Consider the following 14,662-nt stretch of genomic DNA (forward strand, 5'->3'; position numbering starts at 1 on the left):
CTCAGTTATTCTGCTATTGATCCCATCTAGAGTATTTTTCATTTCACTTATTGTGTTGTTCATCATTGCTTGTTTCATCTTTAGTTCTTCTAGGTCCTTGTTAAACATTTCTTGTATTTTCTACATTCTGTTTTCAAGATTTTGGATCATCTTTACTATCATTACTCTGAATTCTTTTTCAGGTAGACTGCCTACTTCCTCTTCATTTGTTAGGTCTGGTGGGTTTTTATCTTGCTCCCTCACCTGCTGTGTGTTTTTCCGTCTTCTCATTTTGCTTATCTTACTGTGTTTGGGGTCTCCTTTTTGCAGGCTGCAGGTTCATAGTTCCCGTTGTTTTTGGTGTCTGTCCCCAGTGGCTAAGGTGGGTTCAGTGGGTTGTGTAGGCTTCCTGGTGGAGGGGACTAGTGCCTGTGTTGTGGTGGATGAGGCTGGATCTTGTCTCTCTAGTGGGCAGGTTCACGTCTGGTGGTATGTTTCGGGGTGTCTGTGGACTTATTATGAATTTAGGCAGCCTCTCTGCTAATGGGTGGGGTTGTGTTCCTGTCTTGCTAGTTGTTTGGCATAGGGTGTCCAGCACTGTAGCTTGCTGGTTGTTGAGTGAAGCTGGGTGTTGGTGTTGAGATGGAGATCTCTGGGCGATTTTCGCCGTTTGATATTACGTGGAGCTGGGAGGTCTCTTGTGGACCAGTGTCCTGAAGTTGGCTCTCCCACCTCAGAGGCACAGCACCAAGAGCCTTTCATCCACACGGATCAGAATAATAGGGAGAAAAAGTAGAAAGAAATAAATAAAGAGGATAAAAGAAAAGAAAATAAAGTAAGGTAAAATAAAATAAAGTTATTAAAATAAAAAAATAAGAAAAACATTTTTAAGTAAAAAAAAAAAAAAACACGGACGGATAGAACCCTAGGACAAATGGTGGAAGCAAAGCTATACAGACAAAATCTCACACGGATGCATACACATACACACTCACAAAAAGAGGAAAAGGGGGAAACAAATCATAAATCTTGCTCTCGAAGTCCACCTCCTCAATTTGGGATGATTCGTTGTCTATTCAGGTATTCCACAGTTGCAGGTGCATCAAGTTGATTGTGGAGCTTTAATCCGCTGCTCCTGAGGCTGCTGGGAGAGATTTCCCTCTCTTCTTGGTTGTCACAGCTCCTGGGGTCAGCTTTGGATTTGGCCCTGCCTCTGCGTCTAGGTCGCCGGAGGTTGTCTGTTCTTCGCTCAGACAGGACAGGGTTAAAAGAGCCGCTGATTCGGGGGCTCTGCCTCACTCAGGCCGGGGGGGAGGGAGGGGCACAGAGTGCGGGGCGGGCCTGCGGCGACAGAGGCCGGCATGACTTGCAACAGCCTGAGGCCCGCCGTGCGTTCTCCCGGGGAAGCTGTCCCTGGATCCCGGGACCCTGGCAGTGGCGGGCTGCACAGGCTCCCGGAAAAGGGGTGTGGATAGTGACCTGTGCTCGCACACAGGCTTCTTGGTGGCGGCAGCAGCAGCCTTAGCTTCTCATGCCCGTCTCTGGGGACCGCGCTTTTAGCTGCGGCTTGTGCCCGTCTCTGGAGCTCCTTTAAGCAGCGCTCTGAATCTCCTCTCCTCGCGCACCAGGAAACAAAGAGGGAAGAAAAAATCTCTTGCCCTTCGGCACGTCCAGATTTTTCCCCGGACTCCCTCCCGGCCAGCCGTGGCGCACTAGCCGCCTTCAGGCTGTGTTCACGCCACCAACCACAGTCCTCTCCCTGGGCTCTGACCAAAGCCCGAGCCTCAGCTCCCAGCCCCGCCCGCCCTGGCGGGTGAGCAGATAAGCCTCTCGGGCTGGTGAGTGCCGGTCGGCACCGATCCTCTGTGCGGGAATCTCCCCGCTTTGCCCTCTGCACCCCTGTGGCTGCCCTCTCTTCCATGGCTCCGAAGCTCCCCACTCCGCCTCCCGCAGTCTCCGCCCGCGAAGGGGCTCCTAGTGTGTGGATACCTTTCCTCCTCCATGGTTCCGTCCCACTGGTGCAGGTCCCATCCCTATTCTTTTGTCTCTGTTTTTTCCTTTTCTCTTTTGCCCTACCCAGGTACTTGGGAGGTTTCTTGCCTTTTGGGAGGTCTGAGGTCTTCTGCCAGCGTTCAGTAGTTGTTCTGTAAGAGCTGTTCCACGTGTAGATATATTTCTGATGTATCTCTAGTCACAAACAATAAAGCAGGGCATTCAGGCAGTTTAACACAGCTTGAGTTCAGCCACCACCTTACACTACGATCTTCATTCAAATCTCAAAATGAACTCACATCAGATTTGTCCTTAGTCAGCAGAACACTCTTAAACTCAACTGTGGCCCTTCTTCCTTCTTCCCTCCTTTCTCACAGCACATCTCTTTAGTTTATCACCTGCTCTAAGCATCTTTAAATGGTTTCTCCCCATAAACTCTTACAGAAAACCTTTAACAAAAAAAAAAAAAATCAGAGTATTGCATTGTAAGAAAAAACTAGATAACATACCTCTCATTAATATTGCAAGCATTCGGGACTTCCCTGTTGGCGCAGTGGTGAAGAATCTGCCTGCCAATACAGGGGACACGGGTTCAAGCCCTGGTCCGGGAAGATCCCACATGCCCTGGAGCAACTAAGCCTGTGTGCCACAACTACCGAGCCAGCGCTCTAGAGCCCATGAGCCACAACTGCTGAGCCCTTCCGCCACAACTACTGAAGCCCCTGCACCTAGAGCCTGTGCTCCGCAACAAGAGAAGCCACTGCAATGAGAAGCCTGTGCACCACAAAGAAGAGTAGCCCCCGCTCGCCACAACTAGAGAAAGCCCGCACAGAGCAATGAAGACCTAACGCAGCCAAAAATAAATAAAATTTTTAAAGTACAGCAAGCATTCCATGAGCTCAACGGTCACAGGAGACACCATCAGATATGCTGCTTTCCATGATCACTTTCAGTATTTGCAGCAATCCATATCAGCTCCTGTCTCAAATTTCTTGTCCTCACAGTTATCTGCATGGAACCTTTGCCCCAAACTTCCGTGCATCTGTTTTCACTCACTCACCCTTCTAGTCTTTCAGACAATTTACAAATCACGACCTCCTAAAGCAGAATAAACCCAATCTCAACTGTTGTGCTTCCCTTCTTGCAGACGTATTTACTGAGAGCTCTGCCCTATCCTCTGATTCATCACCATACACTCTTTACCCTATGCTCATTTTGTTTCTTTCATTCATTTAAAATTGCAAAGGAACATAGAAAATATTTTAACCATATAAAAAATTAAAAATAATGTAAAAGTGCTCCTCTGACCAGCAACTAGATAATGAGATGCTTTGTTATAAATTTTTCAAAGCATTTCTTTGAGAAACAAAACATAAATCAAATACCCTTCCTTTGCATGTTTTCCATCGTTCCCAGAGGTAAGCGCTTGCTGGCAGTTACTATATATTCATCTGTATTTTCATATACTGAGTAAACCTGCATCACCCGTCATGATAGAATTCTGATCAGCATTATTTTACATTGTGCACTCAACTACACTGATACACATGGGTCTGCTTCAGTGTCGTCAACTGTTGTAAAGCATTGCGTGATACTAAGAGCAGTAATTTACACAATCCTTCGTAAAAGTACCTTACTTCTTCTGCAACGTTTTCTCTTAAAAACAGTACAAAGATGATGATCCCCAAGCATCCTCCTTATACAGGCATGTTTATCTGGTGATTATACCTAAGATGGAATTTCTGTGTCATAGGGTGTTCTTGCCTGAAACTTTGCTATTTCCAAATTGCTTTCCTGAGTAGTGGTACTAATTTTCACATAACCATCCTTGTGTTTTTGGTGTGTGCGGGTGTGCACTCTTCCTGAACTACACGTTGCTACAGGCATCCTGTCTATTTCTTGTCCCACTCCCAGAGTCATCCGTCTCTCCCAGGAGCCCTGGTTCCTTTACTGGAGGGTGGGGTTAGAAGTCAAGTTCTGGGCAGCAGATGGGCCTGTTGCTCCTAGAGTGTCATTTCTCCAGGAACTTGTCAGCTGACAGAGCAAGGAAATATGCGGGGTTCCCTCGGTCTCTGTGGGGGACTGGTTGCAGGACCCCCAGGGATACGAACATTCATGGATGTTCAAACCCTTATATAAAATAGTTTAGTGTTTGCATATAGTGTACGCACAACCTCTTCTATACCTTAAGACATCTCTAGCTTACTTATAATACCTAGTACCATGTAAATAATTGTAAATGCAATGTAAGTCGCTGCTGGCTTATGGCACATTCAGATTTTGCTTTTTGGAACTTTCTGGAATTTTTTTCACCCCCCAAATACCTTTGATCCATGGCTGGTTGAATCTGAGGATATGAACTCTCGGATACGGAGGGCTGACTGTGTGTGTGCGTGCTGACTCATGTTTCTGCACGTGTCTCTCAGTATTGCTCTATGCGAGGATGGGTTTGTATATTAAGCAGAACCCGAGTGCATGGCAGTGTCCACAGCTCTGATCCATCACCACGTGGACCACTGTCACCTCCTTCATTGCTCATCTGCTACCTGGCTCCTGCAGTCCATATACCGATGGGTCAACCCCAGTGTACATGCAGGGCACTATCAGAATTGTTAAGCCATGCCCCTGTGGGAAACAGTTTTGTCAAGCAGAGTTCACTGCTTATCTGCAAGTCCTTTTGTCTTTCATCTTACAGATCCACCAATACGTAAAGAAATATTAGGTGAGCACCGGCCCCTAACCACACACCTCACTGAAGGTTACTTCACCCATTGGTAACACCATTAAATTCTCTTGACACAGCATACGTGTTTCATCCTGGGAGCCCGTAAAATTCTCAATATTTTTGTTATTGTTTTAATTTGCGTACCTTAGTTTCGGTCTCTGTGCTCTACAGTTCTGTGACTTTTGACAAATGGCTAGGGTCGCGTATCTGCCACTACTGTATCATACAGAATAGTTTCACCACCCTCAAAGTATCCCCCATGCTTCACCTATTCAAAACTCCTCCGCCCCAAAACCCTGGTTAACACGGACCTGTTTACCTTCTCTCTAGTTCTGCCTATTCCAGGATGTCATATAAATGGACTCATACAATGTATAGTCTTTTCAGACTGCCTTTTTTCTAATTGAAGTATGGTTGATTCACAATGTTTCAGGTGTACAGCAAAGTGATTCAGTAATATGTATGTGTGTGTGTTTATAGACATATATACAGATATATAAGTATATGCAACCACGTATATTCTTTTTCAGATTCTTTTCCATTATTTAGAATGCCTTCTTTCACTTAGTAGTATGCACGTAAGTTTCCTTTTTAAATGTCCTTGCCTTGTCTGGTCACTGAACAGGATCCCGTTGTGTGCCTGACCACCATTTCTTTGGTGGAGTAAATGGCTTCATGGAGTCATCTTCTCACTTTAACAGTAAAATCCACCAAATTGACAACGCTGGAGTGGGACTACATCCCATCACAGTGGCGTGGTTCTCAGCAAGTGATGTTTGCCGGTCCACCTCAACCCTGCCCTAGAATCCTTCATCAGGACTCCCAGTGTGGAAAAGAAACCCTAGTCTAGCATTAGGGTGTTCTATGGATTCCGAGACCGTAGTTGGCACGGGGACGGCTCCGTTCTCGGTTGTATGGATTCCGGGATCGTGCTTGATGTGGTGATGGCTCCATTCTCTGGGCAGTTCTGAGGTCCTTGACGCTGTCCTGCAGAAACACTGAGAGTCGCCTGCCTACCCAGACCCATAGGGCGCCTCAGGCATTGCTTCATTCTACTCTGTTTATCACTTGGAGACACCATGTTCTGATTAGTTGGCATGGGCTGTGCACCTCTTTTTCCAGTTGTATGAGTTCCCTATGGCTGCTGTAACGAAGTATTACCATCCTAGGGGCTGAAACAACACACTGATACTCTCACTCCCCTGGCGGTCAGAAGTGTCACGTGGGTCTCACTGGGCTCGGTGCAAGCTGTCCCTTGGCCCCCGTCCGTCTCTGAAGCCATCCATGGCTGGTCAAGTCTTTGTCACAAAGCTGTATCTCATGGTCTGACTCACCTGCCTTCCTGCTTCTCCACACTGTACAGGACCCTTGTGATGACACTCGGTCCACCTGGGTCATCCAGCATAGTTTCACCATCTCAAGCCTTTAACCTCATCACATCTGCCGGACCCATTTTGTCCTGTCAGGTAGGGTGTCCACAGAGTCCAGGGTGAGAATGGGGACATCTTTGGGAAATGGAGTGGGTGGGGATCATTCTGCCTGTGACACACGTTCATCCCTGGAATTTATAAGGTTTCAGCAAGTTGGCATAAGATTTTCCAGCCTCTGTATTCTTACATGAAAAAGGAGATAATGTAACGTCTGCGGTTGTGAGGCTCACACGCACTCATGTGTGTGGAGGCTTGGGGTACGTTGTTCACAGTCTACAAAAGACACCCTCCTTGGGCCCTCCCAGTTGGCTGCTGGCCGGATCCCAAAAAGGCACCCTTGCAGAGAAGCCAGAGTCATCTTCTTAATCGGTGCTTCTGTCCTGGACCACAGAGGCCCTGATGACATGTAATAAAAATGGACAGTCGCTGCCCTTTTGGTGAGGTCTCTCGGAATAACGGAGAGAACTTAGCCTTTGCCCCTCGGTGGGTGAAGGGCCAGCAGCTGCGTAACTGTTTTCTTGTCTTTAGATGTGATCACATCCTTGACCTCTGGTGAACAACATTTATCATGTTCAGAATGCCCTGCTTCAAGGATTGTTGCTTTGGTTTAAAAAAAAAAAAAAAAAAAGCCTAATGCTGAGAGGGTTACCATGGCAAATTCCCTAAGGGCTTGACCAAGCAAATTATATTTCCGACAATTTCATCGTGGATTCTTTGCAACTGTACGCAGATATGTACGCAGCAACGTAGAAATGCACTTACTTAAAGCCTTTTTAATTTTTTTGTTTTTTACTTTTTATTGAAATGGTAGCGTCACTCCTGATATTTTTTACAAAGTTATAATCAGTTAATCAGTGAAGAAAGAAAATGCCTTCCCTGTAACGTCCCAATCCTACTTTCCAGAGGAAGGCACGTTCTGCGGTCACTGTTCCATGCTGTGGACTTCTGCACGCTTTGCAGGACAGTGGCACCAGGCTCCCATTGCAGCTCGTGCCTCTTGTTCTCCAGGCACCCCCGATTTCTCCCGATTCTTTGTGTCGGTGTTAGGGTTAGAGAAGAGGAATCTCCGCTGGGCCTCATGCTTCCTCTAGGTCTTATCCTATAAGGTATGGCTTGGCCACCATCTGGACTTGGCCGCTGTGTCTTACCACCAGACCTTTTTAATCCCTTTGGCTTGTAAAAGTGCTTGCGCATTCCCCGTGTGCCCTTCACTACCCGTCATTTTACCGATGAGTTCAGGCTTCAGGATGGCAAAATCCTAACGGGAAGTGTCTTCTCAGGGCAGCATAAAGACCCCAGAAACCAGAGAAAAAGACAGAAAGCCCATCGGGGAAACACACAAGCAGCAGGAAATAGCTCAGCAAATTATTCTGCTGCAGGTACAGACAGACACTGTGTTCTAAGACACGGGGACCTGGTATCATAGTAATGAAAGGAGTGACCTGTTATCACTTGAATGAAAGGAGTGACCCATAATGGGGTCCCTTGGAAGGTTTGCTCTATGTAGTTTGGTGTTTATTTAACCCAAACATGGCCTACTCATGGCTTTGCACTTTCGTTTATTTTAATTTTTTATTGAAGTAGAGTTGATTTACAATATTGTGCTACTTTCAGGTGTCCAGCAAAGTGATTCGGTATTTTTGAAGATTATCTTCCATTATAGTGATTACAAGGTAATGGGTATCATTCCCTGTGCTGTACAATGAATCCTTGTTGCTTATCTGTTTTACGTATGGTAGTTTGTATCTCTTAATCCCATACCCCTAATTTATCCCCACGCTTCTCTTCCCTCTCCCCCCTGGTAACCACTAGTTTGTTTTCTATATTTGTGAGTCTGTTTTTGTTTTGCATGTACATTGATTTGTAGTTTTCAGATTCCACATATAAGTGATATCCTACAGTGTTTGCCTTTCTCTGTCTGACTCATTTCACGAAGCATAATATTCTTTAGGTCCATCCACGTTGCTGCAAATGGCACTGTCCCATTCGTTTAATGGCTGAGTAATATAATCCATACAATGTCTATCTAATGATACAAGTCTTCGATGCCAATGTGCCTGCCATTAGCATTGCCGGGCTTGTTCTAATTTTGTTTACGTGTATATTTCCATGGTCTTTGCCCTTTCTTTAGCAACTCTTCTGATTCAGCTTACATGTGTCTATTGAGTACATAAGAGTTGATTTGTTACAGAGTTGGTTTGGTGATGCTGTGGAAAGCTTTAATACAGTCTTTGGCTCACGGGCCTAGCCGCTCCGCGGCATGTGGGATCCTCCCGGACCGGGGCACGAACCCGTGTCCCCTGCATCGGCAGGTGGACTCTCAACCACTGCACCACCCGGGAAGCCCAATACAGTCTTGATCTTATGATCTCCTCTTGTCCTCATCTGTGTTTTTCAGTGGACGGTACCTGCCTTATTTTATTGGCCGGCTCTACTCGACATACTCTTTTGGTGTGTGAGTGGTGGTGGTGGCATGTGCCCATATTTGTTTCTCTTTCTATGACTGAATTGGTGATTAAGGTTTTGGTTCAACTGTTTCAATATTTCTCAAAATGAGGCAAAGGACCAGTCCATCAAAACCATCTGAGGTGTTTGAACACCACCATTTCCATTTCAGGAGACCCTCTTTCCAGACTCTCTTGGAAGGAAGGGCTTTGGAATCTTTCTCGTGAGCAACTCACACGATTTTAATACACAGTGGTGTCTAAATAATACCCTCCGTGGGGTTACTGTATGCCGAAATACCGTCGGTTGTTTTTTCACCATTGGAGATAGACTCTGTTGTACACCAGCTGAAAAAAAATAAAATACAAATTAGCACCTTTAAAATCCCTCTTCCTTCTTCTAGTCACACGCCAAAATTGTGTAATTAATTTTCCAATAAATTATGTAATTAAGGTGCACCATATGTGCTTTGTTTTGGAAGTGAAGTTTAAAAATTGTCTCGTTATCTATTTCAAGTAATTCAAAGTCATAGGATCTTTTATGGACATATTTTCATCAGTTGAGATTTAATTTGCTTTTGCTATTGGCTCTTTTTGACGAATTATTTTTCCTGTCGGCTTCTCTGTGTTTTAACTAGATTTAAAAAGGGATGGTGAACCACATGTCACTAAGGTATATTTATATATATGATTTATATATAGATATACACATTCAGATATATATTTTATATATTATAGAATATATAGAATTTATATATCACATATATACAAATATATATAGAATTTATAGATTATATAAAAATATATATCACTAAGATAGGTTTAGCATCTGGCGTGTGTATATGTATGTATACCAGTTGTATATGTGGATATACGCATATATCTCTGAGATATGTTTAGTGCTTAATGGTGACTGAGATTGAGCTTTATTTTTTTCTTGAGAAATAATGTACCATCTTATATCTGTACTTTGGAAAAATCCCTTGGTTTGTTTCGATTGTTATTAAATTTTCATATTTGTTTCATCACAGGCTAATCCTGCACTCATAACCTCCTTTTGTTTTTTTCCCATCCCTTCTTTTCCTAAATAACTTTAAAACAATGTGCTGTTTTACTCTTTTTCTAACAATGTATTTTTCGCTATAATTTTATCTTATGTATTACACTCACTGCAGAGAGGTTGTCTATATCATTCAATGGCCTAGTTATCACTCTTGTCATTCCTTGTCCTGAAGTTCTCTCGAGGCAGAATCTTGTTTTCTTGCTTTCAGGGGATTTTTTGTGTCTTGCGATGCAGGGTTTCATAGATTTTTTTGTCTGCTATTGTTGGTCGCGTTGTTTCCGGTAGTGGGTAAATCAGGTTCCTATAATTTCACGTTAAGGCCGAAGCACAGATAGTCTGGGTATCAGAAGAAAGTGATAAAGCAGTTGGAATTCTGCTGGGCGTCTTCTAAACCCTTCAGGCCCAAATGGTGTGTGCACATGAGGGCTAGGTAAAGAGCTGATGTGGAGAAAACTCTCCTGTGCAGCTGAGTGAGCCGTATTGGAGGAGATGGACTCTTTCCCTGGGAATTATTGAAAGGCGAGGGGATGTTGAACTGTGGGACAGAGACTGTTGCAGTAGGTACAACTCTAACCACAAGACCTGTGTCTATGGGGACGTATGTATGTGTATGGTTGATTCACTTTGTCGTACAGCAGACACTAAGACAGCATTATGAAGCAATTATACTCCAATAAACGTGAATTAAAATTTTTTTTTTCTTTAAAGGTGAGGCGGAAAGGAGAAACACTGAAACTTTAACAAGCATTTTGTTTTGATCAGCAAGTGTGGACAATTCAGTGCATTGTTTATGAGACAGACAGATAGGAAACTGGAGAGTCTGTGTCTGGCCCTGTCACATAGGTAGACAAGGCGGGGGGTAGTCTTACCAAGTCACGTGAGGAAGGAGTTTCCCAGAACACAAACGGGTGAGCTATTTCTTAATCGCTACTGCTTTCCCGGGTAACAGGGCTTGGGGGAAATTCAGCTTCGTTCATTTCTAGAGGTGGCTGTACATTTTAGGTTGACATAGCATTTCCATATGTCAGCCATCCAAGGAATGATGACTTTTGAATTTTGTTCAATAGGGTAAACCTGTATAGTACTCTGTTGATGTTGATAATTTAATGGGGTTACAAAAACAACAAAACTTTACTGAAGGCCATTTCTCTATCCTAATTTCCTCTCTAAGGACCCATCATTGGAATCCTCAGTACTGACTAATCTTAAAATGTCAAGACAACAGTTGCTCAGCGATCGCCTGCTACGGATTAAATATAAGCTTATTTACAATCTGTAGCTTTCCATGTTGGAGTCAGTAAGCCATAGACATTTGGGACACCAGAAAAAGAACATCCTTTGAGTTGCCAAATAAATGTAGCCATCTATTTCTGGCACCTTCTTTTCACAAGAAATGAAAATTAAAACCTGACTGGTTATTCCAATGTAGTCAAGTCTACCAGAGCCATCACCAAAGATCACCAGTCAGTGATCTTTGGCCTCCTGTGTCCATGTTTATGTAGAATATTTTCCTACAAAATTCTTCTCTTGTGCAAGTGATTCTCCAAAAATAGGGGAGGGGGAGAAAATCTCATTAAAATACAGGGATGTAACTGTTCCTGTGTTTCTCAATGCACTAAACACAAAGCTTGGCAGTTGAAGTTTGAAGATAGGTGTTGAAAACGTATGGCTTTATTGAGCCAGAGATCAAATTAATTCTTACAAAGGCACAGATTGAAGTGAAAGCAGTCGTTCAGTAGAAAAAAAAAATGACCAAGGCCCAATTATTTAAGCGTGGGTTTTGTAATGCAGTGCATTATAAAATTCAGTGTACTTTCAGCTTTCATCAATTCATGTATTAAGATGTTGGCATCATTTTATTGACCTAAAATATCAAACTACCTTCACTTCAGTAATTCAGTTTTCTGAGTGTTTTGACTTTTTTATGTTCAGAAAATAGGTTTCATCTGGGTTTTTCCATCATGTCTCAGAATTACAATAATTTTATCTTTAAAGAAAACAATCTTTATACTCTGAAATAATGGTTGGGTAATGAAGGCATGTGTTCATTTGCCTCATGCTTCTTTCAGAAAATTAGTAAAATTACTGAAAATTGCTCTGTAATATATAGCCTAGACTTACGCTAAAAAAAGCCAACTCTTTGCTTTAGAAATTCAGTGGAGGAGGGATATTACAGAACCTTCAGTAAAGGCATAGGGCTGCACTTCTGTAAGCATTATGACCACTTGAAAATAATTTTTTAAAAACCCTGAATAATACGTGGTAGTAGATATATTGGATGGAACTGGGTAAATAAAATTATATAAGCTAAATTAGTATCTGGCAAGCATAGCTGTACAAAATATATTTCCCACCACTTTTCCCTTTCTTTACAAAACAAACCACAGCAAACACTCAATCTGCCCTGACTCATAGAGCCATGTCACCCAGTTATGTTTAAAGACATATAACTAGAGGTATTGGGGATGGAGTTTCTAGGAAAAAGACCTTGGAAGTTTTTTTTTTAACATCTTTATTGGGGTATAATTGCTTTACAATGGTGTGTTAGTTTCTGGTTTATAACAAAGTGAATCAGTTATACATATACATATGTCCCCATATCTCTTCCCTCTTGCATCTCCCTCCCTCGCACCCTCCCTATCCCACCCCTCCAGGCAGTCACAAAGCACCGAGCTGATGTCCCTGTGCTATGCGGCTGCTTCCCACTAGCTATCTATTTTACAATTGGTAGTGTGTATATGTCCATGCCACTCTCTCACTTTGTCACAGGTCACCCTTCCCCCTCCCCATATATCCTCAAGTCCATTCTCTAGTAGGTATGTGTCTTTATTCCTGTCTTACCCCTAGGTTCTTCCTGACATTTTTTATTTCTTAAATTCCATATATATGTGTTAGCATACGGTATTTGTCTTTCTCTTTCTGACTTACTTCACTCTGTATGACAGACTATAGGTCTATCCACCTCATTACAAATAGCTCAGTTTCGTTACTTTCTATGACTAATATTCCATTGTATATATGTGCCACATCTTCTTTATCCATTCATCGGATGATGGGCACTTAGGTTGGCTCTTGGCTATTGTAAATAGAGCTGCAATGAACATTTTGGTACATGACTCTTTTTGAATTATGGTTTTCTCAGGGTATATGCCCAGTAGTGGGATTGCTGGGTCATATGGTAGTTCTATTTGTAGTTTTTTAAGGAACCTCCATACTGTTCTCCATAGTGGCTGAACCAATTCACATTCCCACCAGCAGTGCAAGAGGGTTCCCTTTTCTCCACACCCTCTCCAGCATTTACTGTTTCTAGATTTTTTGATGATGGCCATTCTGACTAGTGTGAGATGACATCTCATTGTAGTTTTGATTTGCATTTCTCTAATGATTAATGATATTGAGCATTCTTTCATGTGTTTTTTGGCAGTCTCTATATCTTCTTTGGAGAAATGTCTACTTAGGTCTTCTGCCCATTTTTGGATTGGGTTGTTTATTTGTTATTGAGCTGCATGAGCTGCTTATAAATTTTGGAGATTAATCCTTTGTCAGTTGCTTCATTTGCAAATATTTTCTCCCATTCTGAGGGTTTTCTTTTGGTCTTGTTTATGGTTTCCTTTGCTGTGCAAAAGCTTTGAAGTTTCATTAGGTCCCATTTGTTTATTCTTCTTTTTATTTCCATTTCTCTAGGAGGTGGGTCAAAAAGGATCTTGCTGTGATTTATGTCCTAGAGTGTTCCGCCTATGTTTTCCTCTAAGAGTTTGATAGTTTCTGGCCTTATATTTAGGTACTTAATCCATTTTGAGCTTAGTTTTGTGTATGGTGTTAGGGAGTGGTCTAATCTCATACTTTTACATGTACCTGTCCAGTTTTCCGAGCACCATTTATTGAAGAGGCTGTCCTTTCTCCACTGTACATTCCTGCCTCCTTTATCAAAAATAAGGTAACCATATGTGTGTGGGTTTACCCCTGGACTTTCTATCCTGTTCCACTGATCTATATTTCTGTTTTTGTGCCAGTACCATACTGTCTTGATTACTGTAGCTTTGTAGTATAGTCTGAAGTCAGGGAGCCTGATTCCTCCAGCTCCGTTTTTCTTTCTCAAGATTGCTTTACCTATTCGGAGTCTTTTGTGTTTCCATACAAATTGTGAAATTTTTTGTTCCAGTTCTGTGAAAAATGCCAGTGGTAGTCTGATAGGGATTGCATTGAATTTGTAGATTGCTTTCGGTAGTAGAGTCATTTTCACAATGTTGATTCTTCCAATCCAAGAACATGGTATATCTCTGCATCTATTTGTATCATCTTTAATTTCTTTCATCAGTGTCTTATAATTTTTGGCTTACAGGTCTTTTATCTCCTTAGGTAGGATTATTCCTCGATATTTTATTCTTTTTGTTGCAATGGTAAATGGGAGTGTTTTCTTGATTTCACTTTCAGATTTTTCATCATTAGTGTATAGGAATGCCAGTGATTTCTGTGCATTAATTTTGTATCCTGCTACTTTACCAAATTCATTGATTAGATCTAGTAGTCTTCTGGTAGCATCTTTAGGATTCTCTATGTATAGTATCATGTCATCTGCAAACAGTGACAGCTTTACTTCTTCTTTTCTGATTTGGATTCGTTTTATTTCCTTTTCTTCTCAGATTGCTGTGGCTGAAACTTCCAAAACTACATTGAATAAGAGTAGTGAGAGTGGGCAACCTTGTCTTGTTCCTGATCTTAGTGGAAATGCTTTCAGTTTTTCACCATTGAGGACGATGTTGGCTGTGGGTTTGTCATATATGGCCTTTATTATGTTGAGGAAAGTTCCCTCTTTGCCTACCTTCTGCAGGGTTTTTATCATAAATGGGTGTTGAATTTTGTCGAAAGCTTTCTCTGCATTTATTGAGATGATCATATGGTTTTTCTCCTTCAATTTGTTAATATGGTTTATCACATTGATTGATTTGCATATACTGAAGAATCCTTGCATTCCTGGAATAAACTGCACTTGATCATGGTGTATGATCCTTTTAATGTGCTGTTGGAT

At 42.4% G+C, this 14,662-nt stretch overlaps 1 long non-coding RNA gene across 1 annotated transcript in view; it reads right to left on the minus strand.

The window, feature by feature from the left end:
- Window positions 1-6,951: 6,951 nt before the first annotated feature.
- LOC117310552 (uncharacterized) overlaps window positions 6,952-14,662 on the minus strand; it is an 82,598-nt gene continuing 74,887 nt past the window's right edge. Inside the window, exon 3 of the long non-coding RNA XR_004524703.2 lies at window positions 6,952-8,918. This is a non-coding gene — a long non-coding RNA (uncharacterized lncRNA). The remainder of the gene's footprint in view (window positions 8,919-14,662) is intronic.

The sequence above is a fragment of the Tursiops truncatus genome, chromosome Y (assembly GCF_011762595.2).
Source record: "Tursiops truncatus isolate mTurTru1 chromosome Y, mTurTru1.mat.Y, whole genome shotgun sequence".
NCBI classification, from domain to species: domain Eukaryota; kingdom Metazoa; phylum Chordata; class Mammalia; order Artiodactyla; family Delphinidae; genus Tursiops; species Tursiops truncatus.